We start from the raw sequence: 20,275 nt of genomic DNA on the forward strand, positions 1-20,275 counted from the left end.
GGTGGTGTTACTGTCTTCACCTGGACACATGGTGCTGCTGAGGCTCAGGTGGAATAGGAGCGCATCATTGCCCCATTCCCAAACCCACGCTCCTTTCACATGCTGCCTTGTTTCTCTCCAGAGATACCACAAGCTCTACTTAGAGGTATACTAAGAAAGAAAATCCCATCTTTGGCCTACCTATGATTCCCTGTTTTGAAAAACATAGTTTCTGATATCTCATTTCCCCAACTTTCCTAACCCTCCCCCCTTTTATGACCCTTAAGGGCTTTTTTTTTTCATTTTCGTAATAATTCTTGTTAATACCAAATTTTGTACTGCCCCAAACATGGTGTTGGCATGTAGCCAACAGGGAAGTGAGTGGAGACACCACAGATGCCCATGATACACTTTCCATGATTCACTATAGCTGATGAAAATGACCCACGCCATGCGCTTGCATGAACCCCTCAGCTCTACGTCTGTCTTCAGTTCACTGCAGCTCTGACAAAATAGATAAGAGGAGAGAGTTTTGTCCCCCTTACACAGCAATGTTACTCCCCTTTGGCTTAATCCTTACCATAAATTTTAAGCTCATTTCCATGAACGCCCCAGTATATCAGACAGTTGATAGTGTCTTGTGAGACCTGAGGAAAGGGTTGGCCAGAACTGAACTTGACTTTAATACAAGACCATGTTCTATTATTGTTTAACTTTGGGTATTTCTCCCCTAGGAGGAGGACAGAGGAGAACTAACCAGCTCCAGGACCAAGGTAAGAGGGGAGTTTTCTTTCAAAAGAATGGGTTCCATCCATTTGAAGGAAACCCCTCCCCCACCTATTTTTCAATCCCTTTTTCTTTGTACATTTATATTTTTTAACCACGCCTTAGGAAACCAGCTTGCCACCTGTGAGTGATAGTTACGTGGACATCCCCTTACAAATGTTACAGCAAGAAAAAATAAAACCGTCCCAAAAGTCGTATCAGTTAATGCTAATGCATTATGTTTTCCATCATCATTAAATATCAGTGTCAGCCTTCCATTAAGGATCAATCTCCTGCACCAGCCTTAAGAAATTGCCATCAGCTGTTAATTTCTCCCTACATAGACTATGGATGGTGACTGATAATCAAACCATAATGGGTAATGGGGTTACAAATACATTAAAATTAAAATCTAGAGTGTTTCCATAGAAAATATATTATTCTTAAGCAATTTTTTATTAAAATTGTTTTAATTAAAAGCAGCAGCTGATAGAATGTAAATGATAATTTGGAGTATGTGCAGGCTAGACTTGGGTGCACAGCAGTACAGACTTGATGAGATGTTTAAGGTGCCATATGAAACCCAGACAGAAAATGAGGAAGCGGAGCTAATACTGTCCTGAGCAGGGTTTCTCCACGTGTCAAGCGCCTTCTCAGGCATCACTTCCAAGGGGTTTCCATTGCCACCTCTCACCTTCTGTGTTGGCTCTGGAAGTCCTCAGTATTCGCCCTGTGTCACATCGCTCCTTCCAGGGGAGAGAAATCCCAGGCAAGAAACAAGTGAGAGAACCTAAAAGCATCCAGAACTTGAGATATTAGAAGAAAGTGGGGTGGGGTGGGGTCACGAAGCGACAGCTTCCAGACCCCCTGCAGCAACCCTTCTGTCATCCTTGCCCTCCAGGGAGACCGGGTCTTGTGGGACTCCGTCCGTTTTAGCGAAGCTTGATCCTCAAGAAGAGAATCTTAGGAAGGAGAGGAAATGTGCAAAAAGAATGAGAATTCAGAAAAAAAAAAAAATGAGACTTCAGGCCATTTGTTGCCAGTGTCTTTCAGAAACACAGTTCTGGTCATTTTGTTACAAGTACGTTTAGAATCACTTTCCAGTTGTATTGTCAGGGTTTTTTCACAAAAGAAAATAACTTCAGATGGATACGTTTTTGTTGGAGACTGTTGTGGTAGGAGCCGGACCCACAGCAGTCCTGCCATTAGGAAGGCCCATGAGTGGACGCACAGGAAATAGAAACTTGATTTTAACAGCAACGTACACTCCTTTTGTATGTAATATTTGCCGTGGTCACGCAGTAGACACCTAAGCAGTAGGACTCTTAGCAGATCATGCATTTTGTCATCAGAAGTCAGATAGAACCTAATTTTTAGGTTCCCATCCCTGACTCCCTTGGTTAAAAACACAGGATATGCGGGAGGCACATTATTCATTCCTGAATTTTAAGGTGCCAGATGGCTGGATTGCCTGAGCAGCCACACAGAGAAGGAGAAGCATCACAGTACTGTTCAGTGGACCATTTATGTACTAGAATGTGGTGTCCACACTGACATTAGTTCTGATTTGTTGTTTGATTGAATTTTATGAACTATTTCATGGCAGTCTCATTCAGGGAAGGAATTAGTGGTCATTCTGCAGTGACTTGGTTTTGTTAGGTAATTTGAACTTGAGATGAAACACCGTTTTTGTTTTTTTGCTGTGTCATGTTGCTCTGTAAAGTGAAAAATACTGATCTCCTATTAATTGCATTCAATTTATTAGGTATATTAAAAGTAGTGAATGGAAGTGCCCAGGCTGGTAGCTTAAGAAGTACCCAAGTACTTCTGTCAAGGAGCAAGTAACTGAAAGGCGGCGTGCCATGCTCTAGTATTAACACCACTCTAAGCAAATGTTGGTGAAACTATTTTAAGAATTTAAACTTTTGGGTTTTTCTTCCCATTTAAATTGTTTAATAGAAACAAATGAGAGACTTTATTTCTGTTTTGAAATATCGTTGTGAGCCCTGCTGCCCTCACAGATAAGAAGCTTTGTTTCACCTTTGTACAGCATTAACTTAAAAGCTTAAAGACACACTGACTTAGAATTCTTAAGTTTTGGTTATTTTCAGAGAACAGATGAGCCACCTGTGTTCCTAGTTAGGAGGTTCACACAGCTTTCTTTTGAGTTCTCATTAGCTTAGAATCCCTTCTTCTAGAAGACCTGTTTTTATCACTCAGTTTCTTTTTCTATTTATGCTATTCTCGCACCTGACCAAAATCCAACCCAAAAGGTTGGGTAGGCAAACAAGCAATTAAAAGACACTTTAAGTTCTATACAAATATTGGTCTACTGCAAAGGAACCTGACACCCTGGTGTCAGGTAAAACAAAAATTGATCCTTTTATTTTTTCTGTTAAGAACTTGGTGGGAAATTCAACGTATTTATAGATAAAGATTCTCTAGACATATTTAGTGAATTAAGTATATATTTAAATACACAGCACAGTAAAATAAATTTTAATAAGGTATAAACCAGACAGAGTTAGCATTTAATATGCGGATGACAAATGTAATTATTTCTCTACTGTACCAAACTATAGTGTTCTCAGTAGTAAATTTAGTAACAGAAGAATTTTATAAAAGTGACATTTATTTGCTACATTTAAATAGGTTAGAACAAAAATGATTAAAAAGACCATTATGTGGGATTTTTAGAGTTTAGTTGCATCTGATTCACCTAATGGTCACAACAAGCTTGTATCTGATTTTATCAATTAGTATTTTTTCCTTGCCCAGCTGCCGAAACTGAGCTGGTAATCCTTTTATTTTAACCATCTATAACCTCACTGAAATAGTATCTTAGATATTTTGTTATACAATGGACAAAATGTTTGCCATTATTCAAAAAGAAGAGCTAGCATCATTTATTCTTCATGTCCCTCTGTCAGTATTTAATAGATCGTTTGGGTGCCGTTTGCTTTGTTTCATTTTATTTCACTTGCTTAAAAAACCCTCCTCACCAGTAGGTCTTCCCAAATCCATCAGGTGGCATGGCTGAGGACTCCCTTTGATGGTTCAGCACCCTATTCTTTCATCTTGATGGGCTGCTTGAAAAGGAGCACCTTATGTTAATCACGAAGATTATCATCCTCCACGTAGCTCACCCCCACTCCCCCGCCCCGGTTCTCATAGTTTTGCCCTGCCTTTGGCTGAGAATAGTGTAAAATACCCTCAAACATAGTTGCTGTGCTCCACGAGGGAAGACTCCAAGTAAATGTGAGCATTCCAGACAATAGGTAATTTATAGAAGAAGGAGATAGGTCGAGTCTAGAGTACCTGGGAGAGACCTCATAAAAAAGTTTCAGATGTACCAGTTGATAACATTAGTTGAATGAGTAAGTCCATGAGTGATTATTGGAAAATAGTAAAGCCTGTAGAAAAGCTAGGTGGGAAAAAAAAAATTTCTGATGAAGGTTCTGTCATGAGATTGGAATCTATTGTGAATAGATTTGGGACTCTAAGGAATCTAGCCTGGGGGAGGCAGAAAAGATCTCTTGGGAATTGGGGTGGTTAAGAGACTGGGCTTCTGAGTTAGAAGGATGCAGGTTCTAATCCTGCCTTGCCATTGACCAGCATGTGGATTCAATTAGGACTCCATGAGGACTCCATGAGAATGTGAAAAACTTGGGGCAACGCCTCAATCAAATATAATTAAATTTTAAGTATACATTAATATACATTAGTTGAACTGTCAGGAAAACTAGAATAGAGTCATATCTTGGACTCAGTCAGGAGTCCCAAAGGTGTTTGACAAAGTGATGTAACAGGCAGAGAAGTGTGGCCATACTCTGGGTAGCTGTGAACCAGATTGTGAGTCAGTGGATCTTGTCTCAGGTGATAAAGGCTTTGACTCAGGTGTTACCTATATAATGGAAATGCACATATAAATTTGAGAGAGCCCATTTTCAGAAAAAAAAAAAAGTTCTCAATGGCTACCTGGCTATAGGAAAGGAGTGGAAATGAAAATTCGAAGACAAGATTGAGTTTCTGTGGTTGGGCTTTATTATTTGTATTTAGATTTCTACTTTTTCTGTGAAACATTTTCTGATCCATTATACTGAAGCTTCTTTCTGATAACATTCTTGGGATTCAACATTTCCTGTCCTAAAAGATCAGAACTAGAGACCTAGTATGTGTCAAAATAGACCTATCTAATTCCAACCTTGGGAACGAACAGTATCAGTATCCAATCAAATCAAGTCAATGTAAAGTTATTGGTATGGCTTTTTAAGGAAAGTTATCTACTGTTCTTCCTTCTTGAATATTTAGGGGGGGATCCATTTCAAGTGATAAGACCACATGCCTCTGAAGTCTTGCCTCAGCTCAAGAAGTATTTTAGCCAGAGGAGACAGGGGATATATCAGGCAAAGCTTAATCAGGGATCACCCCCAGGAAGGCCTGACAAAGAGGAAAAGAAAATCCCCCTTGGAGAGCCGTAGAAGGGATGAATACATAGTGTAGCTATCCAGGAAAGGGTACCCACAGAAAGCAAAATTATCCCAGTCCTGTGGGAAAGAGCACTGGCAGGAGGCAGAGACCTGCATCTCAGCTGGACTTGGAGAGCAAGCCCACCTAACCTTCCTTCGACCTGAATGACCACAACCATCAGATGAGGAGGATTGAGACAACCTCTGATCCCCATTTTGATGCCAAGATTCTAGTTCTTTAAGGCAACTGATGGACATTTTTAACAATCAGCAAAGGAAGGAAAAAGGAAACACTATTGGTTAGACTTTTGGAAATTAAATAAAGGAAATAAGGAGAGTGGTCTAAGATAGAGGAATCCAAAGTCAGGGACACAATAGAGGTCACCCAACAAGTCTGCATGAAGGGCATCTGCATGAGAAACCAAGTACTGCTGAGCAGCACACATACACACAGTGAATGTGGCAACCACCAGCTCTTGTATTTCGGAAATTTACTTGAGCATAGTAACAATCACAACAAGAGTGATGTGCAGAGGTGACCTGAATCACTTCAAATCTATAGGTAGCTATGGTCCCATCTTGAAACAAAGCCCTCTTTTATATGATTCCATCACAGAAAATGATAATAAAATGGGGTGGCTTGGGTGAGGACTGTACCTCATATCATCTCAAACAGCACCCCAAGGCCACCACAAGTGGTGGTAAAATAAAATTTACATGATTTAATATGAATAATGCATATTTTCTCAATATTATGTAAGGGTAACCAAAAGTATCTTTCAACAGTTTTTGTTTTTAATTTTTATTAATGTAACATACAGTCTTTTAAAAAAAGTCCTGGGGGCCTCTGGGGGCTCAGCTGGTTGAGCATCTGACTCTTGATCCAGTTCAGGTCCTGATCTAAGGGTTGAGACTTCAAGCCTTGCATTGGGCTCCAAGCTGGATGTGGAGCCTACTTTAAAGATTTTTTTAAAAAGCAAAAACAATGCCATGCACGTGATGTGCTTGCAGAGTGATCACAGATTGAGGCTAGTACCTTGGAAGTTTATTCCCACCAAATCATAGTCTTAAAACTGCCTCTCTATGAAAATTCTGGAGCAACTATTGGCTATAGAAATATTTGTATTTCCCTTCCATTAATAGACATAAGTGAAAATGGTCATTAATTAATTTTAAAATAAGTGTTCCTAGAATCTGGAAGAGATTTTTTTTTATCTGTATTCATGATTGTCTTTCTAAGTTTTGTGGATCCCCTGAAATCATATCCCCATCTATCCATAGTTTTTAAGGGCTTCTAAAGAGTTGCCTAGTGCAAAAGAGGATAGAAAATTCTGCTCTGTGACCTAAAATTGACAGAATCATGAAACTAAACTTCATGAAGTAATTGTAAGGATTTACTTTTTTTAAAAAAGTTTAACACTAAAAACAATTAAATTTTCATTTATCACAACCTCTACCTAGTATTCTAAATCACTGGCAGACATCCTCACAAAAATCAGAGTATTTCTTCAAAGAATCACATTCCTCAGACCTAGGCCTCCAATAACAATTAGTCATACAAATTTCAAAGAACACACACTTTAGGGGACACCTGGGTGGCTCAGTTGGTTAAGCATCTGCCTTTGGCTCAGGTCGTGATCTCAGGGTCCTGGGATCAAGTCCCAAGTCAGGCTCCCTGCTCAGTGGGGAGTCTGCTTCTCCCCTTCCTTCTGCCCCTCCTCCATATTCTCTCTCCCTCTCTCCCTCTCCCCCTCTCAAATAAATAAAATCTTAAAAGAACACACACTTTAGAGATAATTTCTGGATTCTAACTCTGTTTCTACACAATTTATGTAGCTGTCTTTGACTCACTTGGTGTATGAAATACAAAGGACTTTATACACTAAGTTAATTGCATATATGTCATCCAAAATCCAAAACAGACAATAAGCCCTTCCTTATCAAGGTGCTTTCAAATGCTCATTATACATGTTGGGTCTGAATTGTCTTTCCACCGGAAAAAAGAATTTTCCCTCCTAATTTCAAGATCAAATTATCAATTGGTAATGTCATTTCTGTGCAAGTCTTACCTGTCATTCGGTAAGCAAACTGGAATTAAAACTTAGTATCTTTTCTAAAAACATTTGCATATACAGAGCAATTTAGCCCAAATCCTGCCTTTGGAAGGAAATGCACAGGTCCAATGAAGCAAAAAGCCTTGTGCTTGTTTACTGGAAGGGATAATTTGGGAAGAAAACTCAGAGCACAAGTTAAATCAAAGACAGTGTGGCATTTATAATTCTGAGAACCAGTTACTCTTCTAGGCCTTAAACAGCTGATCAAGGGTAGAACTTGACGGATGAACATTGGGTGTTATGCTATATATTGGCAAATTGAACTCCAATAAGATACAAAAAAAAAAGGTAGAACTGTGATGCAAATGCTTTTCCTTAAGATAAGATTTTCACCTCCTTATCATTTGACAGCCTATTGATTTTTAGTTATTTTCTTGAATAAATATTTTCAGATATTTATTTATTTTCTTTCTAACTAATTCTTAGTTATTAATGGACTTTCTACAAAATTCTGAGGTTGTTGTAAATTCTCAGTGTCATGGCTAATTTCCTCCAAATACCTTTATTTGGGGGTACATCATTGATTAAATGCAAAAGTAAAACCCTATATGGTCCATACTCCCCCCTTCTATCTCCTTTTGATCCGTTAGGGTAGGCTTTCGTGTATGAACCCTTGTGACAATGGTGGCAATGCCAGTATGTAAATAAGAGAACCAGTAGTCTGTGCAGAGTTGGTTATTATCCATTTTTCATGAAATTACTATTTTCTTAGTAGAATGGTTCTAGAAATGTTTCTGTATGTACTTATGTGCTGTAACAAAGTTTAAATCAAATGAGTTTCCAATCTGGAATTTTAGTTTAATTTCAAAAAAAGGGATATAGTCAATATGTGGTATGATGAAAGATTTTTTTTAATTGCGTTTTTTTTTTTAATCCTGCAAAAAATGAGGACTTTTTTTCCTCTACTGTTTGGGGAGAAATGTAGTTGCCAGCCATGAAAACTCTTTTCCTAAAAAACAGAAGTATATACATATTTTTTCTTTTTAATGGTCCACTTAGCAGGACTCAAGTCTACTCATCATCACATTCATTTAATTCAGCCTAAGGGGAAAAGCTCACCTTGTCTATGTAAATATGTGTGAAGCAGCAAATCTTCTCTCCAGGCCACTGAGAGTTCTATTAACCACCTGCAGACCCTGTCTGACAGGGCAGGCCCACTAGTTGATGCATTACTCAGACTCCTCTGCCTGACCTGTTCCCTTCAAATAAGGCAGAACCTTTGTAAAAGCAAGTACATCATCACACATCACTGGGAGCAAGGAATGCTTTCCTGGCATCCTTAAGAGTAATTCCTAAATTCTACCTCTTCCTCATTTCTGTTTGTCTGGTTGGGTTGTTTTTTTTTGTTTTTTTGTTTTTTTTTTATCCAAAATACAATATATGTTGGTTTAAATAAAACAATTCTTTTAGGCATTATAAAATAATTAAAATTATAAAAATAATTGAAGTTTTTTTTGTTTTTACTGATTATTAAAGTATCACTTATTGTAGAAAATTTTGGATAGGTGGGAAGGCATAAAAAGCAAAATACAGTCCAAACTAATCATAATCTCTATGTCCAGAGATAGCTCTGTGTTGTATGTTTTTCCAATATTTTTAAATTAATGTGTCTCCCTCTCTATATATATTTTTATTCTTGAAATCATAGTGAATATACAAATTTGCTTCTTTTTTTCACTTAACATTATACTATAATCATTTTTGCTTGACATTAAAAACTTTGGTCATAAAACGTTCAGCATACAAAGTACTGGTGCTTATCAATACCATCACCTCAGGAACTTTGTAAACATATAGACACACTTCCACTGATTCAGAGGAACCTGACGGCAGCAACATCGGGCCTGAGCATCTGTATTTGTGATGGTGGTTCTATATGCAAATCAGGCTTGAAAACAACTGCTGCCCCCCCCCACCCCCCCATCCCCGTCCATTTCATTCTCCCCTTCTGGTGGGCATGTAAATGGTCTGCCATGTATGCTATAGAAATAAACTATGAGGTTCATTCAGTTACTCCCATTAGCATCATTGATTAACTATTAGAACTGATTTCTCAAACGAGAATTATTATTAACCAGTAATATTAATATTAGTCATTGGTATCATTATCAACACTGTCAGTAATTTCCAAGAACAAGAACTGTGTTTAACCTTTGTTGTGTGAAGTCCTCTTACTTCTTTTTTAGTTCTTCATTCAATCACCAGTGGATGAGGACGCATATGTTCATATGTTATTCAGTCCCTGACTATATTGAACATTGTCTTTACTTTTGTCTTTCACAACATGAGTGGCAGAGAATTGAATCAGCATTGTTTTAATTCACATTAGTTTAATTCCGAGCCAAGTTGAATTATTTTTGTATGACTTTTAGGTCTTTCTGTGTAAATCATCTATCAACAGGCTTTGTGGCTTTTAAAGGGATTTTCTCATCTGTTGACACAGTGTCTCATGATTCACACAATTTTTAAGTTTTTAAAAAATATGTTAGGATTTATTGGGGACTAGGAGAATAATTTCCTAACATCATTCAGGTACTATTCTGGATATTTGAACACCATGTTTAGGGGCTCCTGGATGGCTCAGTCAATAGAGCTTGTGACTCTTGATCTCAGGGTTGTAAATTCAAACCTCACATTGAGTGTAAGGATTACTTAAAATCTTTTAAAACACACACACACACACACACACACACACACATATATATATAGAGAGAGAGAGAGGAGAGCTAGAGAGAGAATGAGAGAGACTTTAGAATGAAGAGAGCATTCCAGTTGAGAAAGCACAAGCCTAAAAGTGATGAGACTTTCTCATGTGTATATAACTAATGGATCCTTTCCTATAAGGATAATAAAGCAGTAGCAAAATCACACAGTAAGTTAAGATAAACTGTACCAGGTCCATACAGTATTGAATCCCGGCCAACAATGAAATAGTCATCCTGTTAAGTAAAATGGTATTTTATTTTTTTAAAGATTTTATTTATTCATAAGAGACAGAGAGGCAGAGAGACACAGGCAGAGGGAGAAGCAGGCTCCATGCAGGGAGCCCAATGTGGGACTTGATCCGAGGACTCTGGGATCACGCCCTGAGCCAAAGGCAGATGCTCAGCCACTGAGCCACCCAGGCATCCTGGGATTAAGTTTGTTTTAATCAGACTAAACAGGATATTACAAATTATTTGTTCTATGAACTACATACATCCTAAATATTCTGTGTGCAGATGTTAACTCAGTGTAGGGCTGGTATATCAGTCCTTTATAATAATATTCTCAAACCCAGGAAATCATAAAAATACTAAACTCAAACTTAAAATGTTCCTTATAATGTAGATATTTGTTATGTGTAAATTTTAAAACCTTACCAACAGAAAAATTACAAGTAATATGGTCCAGAAGTAAATATAATGAGTAAGGCATAAATTAAGCATAAAAGCATATCCAAACATAGAATTGAATGATGAGTTACATATGAAAGGGTGGAAGAAATCAATGACTTAGTCTGAATTAAGATGCTTTTAACAAGAAAGTCTTTGCATTAGATGAATTTATCCAATATCCATAAATGGGAGATGTTTAGCTCTGCCACTTCCAGTTCTAGAGCTTTTGTTATGTGTGATCTTTCAACAGGAGCCTCACTAACAAAAATGGGTCCCAGGAGCTAGCACAGTGAGGTATGGATTTTCATAATCCCAAGCTTAATCGAAGGAAATTTCAGGTATGACAACCTCGGGTAGGTTTCCTGAGGTCCCAGAATTTGACTCGATGAGCATCTTCCTTCCACCCACGTCAAGATCCCTGCCATCTCACTACTATTAAAAAGGAAACTTGAAGAAGGTTTTTTTCTTACCTAGAATTCCCCAAAGGTACAAATGGCAAAGGCAAGAAATAAGTTATTGGAGTCCTACCTCGGTCTATTAAAGGTCATTGTCACCACACCTGAGCTCATAACTGTGGTTCGCCCTCATCCAGCAAAGGTGTAGTCATTTACCGTTTCTTCCTCTCCTTCCATTTTTAAATGAAAACAATCCACTCAATGGAGTTTATCTGTAAAAGCTGCATTTCATAGAATAAAAGGAATAATTAATGTAGGGAATCAGCATATTTTTATTCTCCCTTATCCTCTTGGCTGACCATTTTTTAGGCTTCTCTGATGTTTAATCAGAACCAGAATATCCTTCATTAATCCATGTTTCTGACATCGATTGTGAGATCTATGTCTGAAATGTGTGAAGGGGATTGCAAAGCAACAATAAAACGTTCTGTAGCAAGGACCTGCCTGCTCCATCCCTCATTTACCCCATACTTAGGACTTCCTTAAGCTTGCTTACAATGACTCCTTCATGGTTCCTTTTTCTCTTGCCTTTTTTAAAAAAAAAGAATACTTTCAAATCTATTCTAGCAAAATGAGTGAAGTAACTTTGTGTATTTGTTAAAGTCACTTGATGATTCTTATTTTTAATAACGTGAAAGCAATGGGTTTCATAAATAGAGCAGATGTTCACATGTGGTTTATGCTGCAGTTGAAATGGCAATCTATGGAGGCTGCTAGACCTGATTAGATAGAGAAATTACATCTGTAGTCAGACTATTGTAGAAAACAGACAGGTTTAACATGCAAAAAAATCTTGAATACCTGAAGACTCTTTCTGAATATTGATTACAAGTGCCGTCCATGCATCATTGAGAAAAGTAAATTTACATATAATAGTATCGAGTGGACTTTATCAAGGGGCCACATTTTTCTGGAAGGAAAACATGATTAATTATGATCTGGGCAGTGACTTACCTACTGGTCATGTGTATTGTATGAACCAAATATTGATGTATACACACACACATACAGATAGCAGTGTGAAACTAAACTGTTTTTACATGGCCTATTAGATGGTATTAGAAAGACAATGTCTTAGAATAATTTTGTAGAAAGCTTTATTCCAAACAGTTTTCTCAACCTGAAGCTTTTTTTCCTTATCCATTCCTTTATTTTGCCTTTTGTTTTCTCCTGTGCTGTGGAACTGTCTTTGGATATGGCTAATAACCCTGTTAAATAACCCTCTCATGAAATGATTTCAGTTTTATCAAAGGAATGGTCTAAACCAACACATGAAACTATTGGGATACCACTTCATTAAAACGGATCTAATATGAATATTTTAGGCTAAAATAAAGTGGATTATAAAAATAATTTTCTCCAAAATAAAAAATTTTAGTAGTTCAGTTTAAATCACAGAAAGACAAATTTAGTTGTAGACGCAAGATAAATTAAAACAATTTTCTCCCAACAGCATTTTTTTTAAAGGTCTCTCTTCACTGAATACTCATTCATTCTTATATTTCAGTCTGCTCCTTTGGGTGATTAAAGCAATCACCCAAATTCACTTTAGGAAATATATTCACTTTAGGAAGTATATTATTTTATGCCACTAATGTGGTACTTGGGAAGGTAGGAGCAGCTGATAATATAATTGACATTTCATAAATGGCAGTCTAAAAAAAAAAAAAAAAAAAAAATTTAAAAAAAATAAATGGCAATCTAACTCTAAGAAGAGCTAACACTCTGAAAGCATATGGTTTACTTGTGGGAAATGTTTATTCTCCAAGTGGACCAGACATCACAAAACTGGAAAATGAACATTGTGGTGTGAAATATTATAAACACATTTTAAGAAAATAAGTACTTCAATAGGCTGATTGGTGAAATATGTAACACTTTTTACCAGTCAACAAAGTGATATTTCACTTGCAAATCAGTTTTCAAGTGCTACTCATTAATATGAGGTTGTTTTGTTTTGTTTTTATTTACAATTCATTTGGCATGAAGTAATCACCAACTCGGTATTTATTGAATAGCATATCCCAAATTCTCAGTATGGAAGCCACTCCCTGGCTTTAACAGAAATTTCATGAAATGCTGGGAAAACCTCTTGAAAGAGATAATGGCTCGTTTAAACATTTTTACTTGAAAGCAAGTAGGAAACCAAATACTTGGCAGGCGAAAGCCCATGACACATTTTTTAATCCTTTTCATTAGAATCTGCTCCCTCATTTCCCAACAAAGATACACATGGCGGCCATCGGATCTCCAGGGTCTGTTTGCAAAGTCCCTACCATGTGCAGCCTGGTTTCCTGGGGTTTAATTACTCAATTTCAACAAATTGGCCATGCCCTCCTAGTTTCCAGATAGCATCCAAAGCCTTCAAAAATGAACACAAAATTCAATATAAGAATTTCCCCAAGGGCTGCTACTTTCTTTCTCTTGACTATCCCGTGGCCACTAGCGCAGGAAACCAAACCAAACCAAACATGCAAATCCTAGATTCTGAGACCAGTGAAATCGAATAGATTAAAAAGTGAAACTCACGCAAACAATAAAGGGAATAATAATTAAGCCATACTCTTTGTTGTCAGGAACCCACTTGGCAAAAATGAATGGCTGCCTCTTTGGTTTGTCAATGCCCTTAGATTTTTCCTTCTGGGAATGCATTTTCATTTTGATCTCTTTTCGGCTGTTGACATCCTTGGAGGCAAAGGAAGTCAAGCTGTTGACATCCTTGGAGGCAAAGGAAGTCAAGGCACAATTCTTTCTCCATTCCCAGTAAATGCCAAGTTTATTGCTGTTTTCCAAAGGAAAAAAATCCATGTCATTGGTTGATGACAGCATCAGGTTTTTGTCAATAAATGAACTCTGAGAGTGAACAGCACCAAATGCTTCATGTTTAATACCTTTTGAAATTAATTACTATTGCCTTTGGTTTGGACTCTGGTGGACAAGGGGCTGCAGGACAGCAAAATGAGAGGTTTATTTAGCATCTGGGAGAAGCTTAAAAAACAGCTTAAGTCCTCATTCCTTCTAACATCTTAACAGCTGTGCAGTTTCTTACAAATTATGTTTTATCGTTTCAAGAAATGCTGTTAACCTCGCAGTTTTAAAACTGAATGAACAAGGCCTCTTGGACAAATTGAAAAACAAATGGTGGTACGACAAAGGAGAATGTGGCAGCGGGGGAGGTGACTCCAAGGTCAGCCTCAATGTCACCAAAAGCGGGTAAACAGTATGTATAGTAATAGGTGCATCTGCTGGGAGATACAGTTTGGGCCTCCTGACACCACCAGAATTGCCAGTCTAGTCCCTTCAAAATGGAAGTATGCAATTACTGTCAAAGCAAAAATATTTGCAACTGTTACCAATCTGGGGATACACGAACCAACCTAATCATAATAGTCCCAGCACATCTCTCTCTGGCTTTGAAGAGCTTGTAGTTCTTGGGAAACAGTGGTCCCAAGAACCTTGCTGTCAAATGCGGGAAGGGACCGAGGTTTTTGAAAGAGCAATTTAGAGAAGTGAGGAGGGAGGACACTGAGGGTAAGTCTGTCTACTTTTGTTCACCAGTACATAGCTAGGATGTCCACAAAGTGCTTTTAAGTAACAACAATGACTTGGCTCCACCTGGACCTTTCTAGAATACCTTCCAGAAAGGCATTTCTCCACCCAGAACCCTCAGGCTTCCATTAAATATCAAGTTAAATAATAAATCAAAGATAGTCATGTGAACTACACATTTTTTGCCTTCCATAAATGAATCAAATCCCAAAATGATCATACTATAAAAAGAAGACCTGTTCAGCTCTATTCTCCCTACATCCATGTCCTATTTCCAGCTTCATAAGATAATGTGGGGTTTTTCTTTCTAAGCAGCTTCTAAAGGAAAAGTATACAATTAACGAAATAATCAACTCATGTCCCAGAACCCTTCTTCACTGTGTATGGACTTCAGGAAAACTCAGAGGTGGGAATATTCCAACTGAATTTTCTTTTCTTCCATACCTTTCAACTGGCATGAAAGAATATTGAAATTTTAAAAGTATGCACTCTTGTCTTTCTTTTAAAATCTAGAGAATTGCCTAAAACTGCTAGTCTTCAGTATCTTGAGTAGGCTAGAAATTCCCTCCCGTGGCCACCCACCCCACAGAACCGTGCCCTGTTCTTAGAGAGCACCCAATGGGATGGCGGCTAACCTCACTCTTTTCCAATGGCACTAACTTCCCCTCCTTCCCCATCTAGAGAGACGTTCAAGTGCAGCTCCTTTGTCTATGCCCATCTAATTACCAGAACCTAATGGAGGAAGAGGAGGATAAGCTTTGGCAAGGGAATATTCTAGCCAAGGAGAGGCCTGACAAAGGAGACACGGAATCACATGATCTCCCATCCCCTGGTCCTGGGAAAGTATCATTCTGGAGAGAAAGAGCACAGAGAGAGGAGAATCGTGGGGGTTCCTTTGGGAGGGTTCCCCTTCAAGACCCCTCTATTCAAGGCACCAGCCACATGTTTACTTAAGGAATATTAACTCTTTTTGTATGTTGGCTCCCTAACTTCCCTGGAATGTTCTGACAGTTTCCATAAAAACATAAGTAAAAAAATACATATTTATATGCAGAGAAAATTTAAAGTTATGCCAATAATCTATTTTTCCATGTAAATTAGAAATAAAGAAAATATGATCTAATAGCACCAAAGAAAAGCAAAGATTTTCTAGTCCATTAGAAAAATTTTGCTCACAAATGTTTATTTTTATCTCCTATAGAAGTATAACACTGCTTAACAAATAAAACTTTCCACAAAAATGAATAACAAAGTCCTATTTTAGTGTGCATTAAAAAGTCTTTCCAGAGAAACAAGCAGAAACCTGCACATAATGGAAAAATTGATTTAACAAAAGTCACTTTAGTCTATTTAAATAATGGGTGGGACAGCTTTGTTGGATTTTAATCTGTTTTATCCCACAGATTGTTTGGTACACAACAGACACTAAATAAATATTTGTTGTCAAAAAATATATGTAAATCTAACCTTGTAGTTCTCAAAAGTCAAACTGTTGCTCCCACAGGTCTGCAGTAACCTACTTTCACCAAACATGAACTGCAAAGTGATATTCTAAAATGTTACTTCAAATCTTAATGAAATGTTATAAAAGCTAATGTAAAACACTTCCCCCAAATGATATCACAATATGTTCTATTTTCCCTTGAAAATTTTGTTTCCATACTAAAAAAACATTCCTGTAGGTTGTATATTGATGGACTACTTATCTCCAAGTGAATAGGTGTTTACCATCTAAATGTTAATAATGCCCGACTCTGAGTTTATAATAAAAGGCAGTATTTTAAATGTCCTGACCTAACTTAGGTCAAAGTAAAGCACCAGGAGGCAGTTGTTTTTTCATGTTTGTTTTGGGCCTTCTACAGGTGTCTGGTTTTCTTTTTAAAGTTCCCTCGCCCCTTCCATGTGGCCTGACCCTCCTCAGAAGAGGTAAAATAAGGAGGAGAAGGGATGCATTGGAGAATGAAGCTAGTTTTTAAGCCTTTGCTGAGTGTCAAGCCAAAGCAGAAGAGAAATCAAATGATGCCAATTCCCTGTAGGGGTGAATATGCACATCCAGAGGCCTGACCCAAGCATCCCGAAATCTAACGTGGTCTGATTTTCAATACAGACTCTTAGTGCAGGAAACTCAGTTTTCTAGTAGTGATTCATCTAATGAAGGAGAAAAATCGTGGAAAGCTCTGCCCCTCCCCCCAGGAATGTATTCCTCTGAGAGGACAAGTGGCCCCCCTGCCATTCACAGGATTATAACCACAGAGAACATCTCCAGCCTAACATTCGGTAGCGAATTATTAAACTTCTGCTTTCAGCAAGCCACACGCCAGTATCTGTGGGGGAAAAAGAAAACTTTTCTCACAAGGAGCTCATGATTTAGTATGCCTGATAACTGAACTAGATAGAGTCACTGTGGCAGCTTCCAGTCACACCCCATGGCTACAAAATAATTAGCATCCCCACTCAGCTGGTAGCCATTCCTAGAGCATGAAGTGCTGACCCCTGCGGCCCTCAACCAACCGGCTTCAGGCTGAAATATAAAAATTTAAGAAAATAAGAGAAAGGGTCCTGCATCTTAACAAAAATAATAAAGTAGAAAGGCATTATTTTGGGGGTGCAAATCCATTTGTTTTAAAATTTACTTAATAATGTTAATATTAGTGCAATGTGGTCTTTTATATGATCATAAGAAATTCATACTTATTCTTGTGACTGAAGTAATAGAAGTTTACTAATTGACAATCAATTTAAAAATATTTTAATGTCTGAAACTCATTTTCCTCTTCGATGAATCCATTGATATGATTTTGGCTGAACCATACACAGAATTTTATGCCAGTTTTTAGCATTAGTTATTTAATCCTGGCTCTAGTTGGAAATTTTGGCAATGCCTGTAATCATTAATGGTCTATAAAATTATTTTTTTCTGCTTGTTTTATACCTTATTCTCCACTATGTGTATAAAAATAGGCACACTCATGGATGTAGCTATTCCTATAAAAATCATTTTGTAAATGTTATTACCAAATGATGTCTTCTTTAGGAACTATACTACATCACACAATACTCATCTTTACTTTGGCACTTTGAAGACTGTAGCCCATTCCTGACTTTAAAGTATGTTCTAAGTGGCCTCTTCCCCTTCAGCGTAGCCATAGAAACCAGTGCAAGAGCAAAGGGATTATTATCAAAAATGTGAATTCATAAGCAGAAAAAAAGTGGCAAACAAAAGCTGGCATCCCAATAATAAATGCCTTGTTCAGTGCCTGACATTCCAGCAGTTGACCATTAAAGTTGGGCTCATATCAGTACCTTTAATTCCAAATTCCATTCTGCTCACAGCCTCTAAACTCAAGCTTCTACAAGAAACTGGAAGGAAACTCTTTCATTTTCCTTCCCTTTCCAGCATCCCAATCAAGAAGTGCAGTGTAGGCTCATATAACACCTGTGCAGGTGTTAGCAAGGGACCTCAAAACTCTTATAGTATCAGTTAAATGAAAAAGGTTGCTCTGGATTCAAAATAATTTAAAGGTAGCAGCCTTGCAGAGCACCCACTCTGAGTCAGATACCCTGGGAAATAGTGTCTTACAAAGATGAATGAGATTTGGCTTTGTTCCCAAGGAGTTCACAGCTCACCAACCACCTAGGGTGGGGTTTTGTAATAATTACTTCACGAATGGGGGTGTATGGAGACTAAAACCTAGACTGGGGCCAGATTTACCAAACACCCCGGTTTACCAAAATCTTCATCCTGCCCTGCCCCCAAACTCAGCATTTAGTAGTAAAAGTGTTAAATCACGCTCATATTAGATTTTACACCAAGACACAATATAATTTTCTAGGAATGTGGCAAAAGCATATTATTTCTTAAATAAAACAATGAACCTTGTTAAGATGTTACAACATTGAAACAATTAAATCATATTCAGAAAACAGTGAAAAAGAAAAACCTCTTAGAAACTTTTTTCAGAACTCAGTACAATAGCAATGAAACAATTAAAAAAAAAAGAGATTTGGCTTAAATGTTAATCAAAAAACTCCATCAGAAACTCCATTTCCTGAGTCTTCCATTGATAATGTTTTTAATTGCACAAGCTATGAAATCAGACTATTCCACATCCTGATTCAGCTACTTCCTAGCTGTGTGACTAGATGCTTTAATCGCTCTGTTGCCTGGGTTTCCTCATTTGTAAAATGCAGGTGATCGTAGTATACAATCATGTAAAATGCCTCCGAGAGCTCCCAGTACTTCACATGGGTTCCGTTGGTGTTGGCTGGCATCATCGCCATCATCATTGCTGCAGGGCCTAGTTGTGCAGATAAGTTTATGGAATTAATCCCTGACAATCAAGAAAATGTGCTCTGTGTCTCTCCAAATGCACTCAATATTTCCTAAAAGAAGTGAGGTGTTAGGAGCCAGAGCCAGACGAAATGATTGTGGCAGCCTTAGAAATGTCAGGAGAAAGTCAGTGAGTCTCTGAATGTTCATAAAAGCAGAAAGAAACAGAAACCAACCAAGCAGGGACACAGTAACAAGAGATGTCATGAGTTTGTTTCTCGTCCATCCTCTCGGACTTTTATCTTATACACACAGAGATGTTAACGTGGGAATGAAAACCAGGGGCTGTTCTTAGATTTCTCGGGACACTGAGATTGAGTGATTGACGGGCTTTTCGTCCGTGAGCTGCCTTACATGACGTTGAGGACTGAGGGACACAGAGATGATAGACGAGTGGGATTGCATAGGATGGGACTTTGTTCCGAGGAATCTTGGTGGCCTGAACCCGTGATGTATCTGCTGTAGCACCGTGGAGTACATTATAGTCACTTCCCTTTGTGTGCACAGGATCTTAATATGATAGGCTCAAGACAGAGAAAGTGGTATCATTTAGGTAAAATCTCACAACTCGGAAGGGAAGTGTCAACATGGGCTTACCCTTCCAGGACCCACATATCTGGGGACTTCCCTGTACCCTCCATACCACCTGCATCCCCCTCCTCCTTCATGTAGTCCCAGATAGGTGTGCTGAAGGAGCCAGTGTCATGATGAGCACCACAGATGGACTTGTAGAGCATAGAGGAAAATTCCACCAGCTGAGAAGGGGTGGGAGGGGGCGACAAAGGGGAGCTCGTGGATTTTTAAACGACTCCCGCAGTTGTGCTGCAAAAATTGTAAATTCTCCAGAAAGCCAACCCAGGCCAATAGTTTTGGATTCACAGTAATTGCATACATTTTATTTACAAGCCCTCCCGAGCAGTATGCGCCTGTTACCTAAAGCGATGGAGCAGGCCCCAGTCGTATGTCTGGTTCTACACCTGGGCCTACAGCACGAGACATAGCACCTACTGTGGCCTCTGCTCTGTCACTTTGCCATGCGATTCTAATGTAGTTTTACTTGAATAACATAAAATAACATATATAATGTTATTTATGTTATTTTCCACGTGAAGAACTCCTGTAAACCTTGCCGTTTTGAAACTCAGTGAGGCAGGCGTCTTAGACAAGCTGAAAAACAAGTGGTGGTACGATAAAGGTGAATGTGGACCCAAGGACTCTGGAAGCAAGGTCAGTCGTC

General features: G+C 38.2%; 1 pseudogene; it reads left to right on the forward strand.

The window, feature by feature from the left end:
* Positions 1-20,269, forward strand: part of LOC119878946 — a 46,740-nt pseudogene extending 26,471 nt beyond the window's left edge.
* The last annotated feature ends 6 nt before the right edge of the window (positions 20,270-20,275 follow it).

The sequence above is a fragment of the Canis lupus genome, unplaced genomic scaffold, assembly GCF_011100685.1.
Source record: "Canis lupus familiaris isolate Mischka breed German Shepherd unplaced genomic scaffold, alternate assembly UU_Cfam_GSD_1.0 chrUn_S2130H2329, whole genome shotgun sequence".
Taxonomy (NCBI): Eukaryota; Metazoa; Chordata; class Mammalia; order Carnivora; family Canidae; genus Canis; species Canis lupus.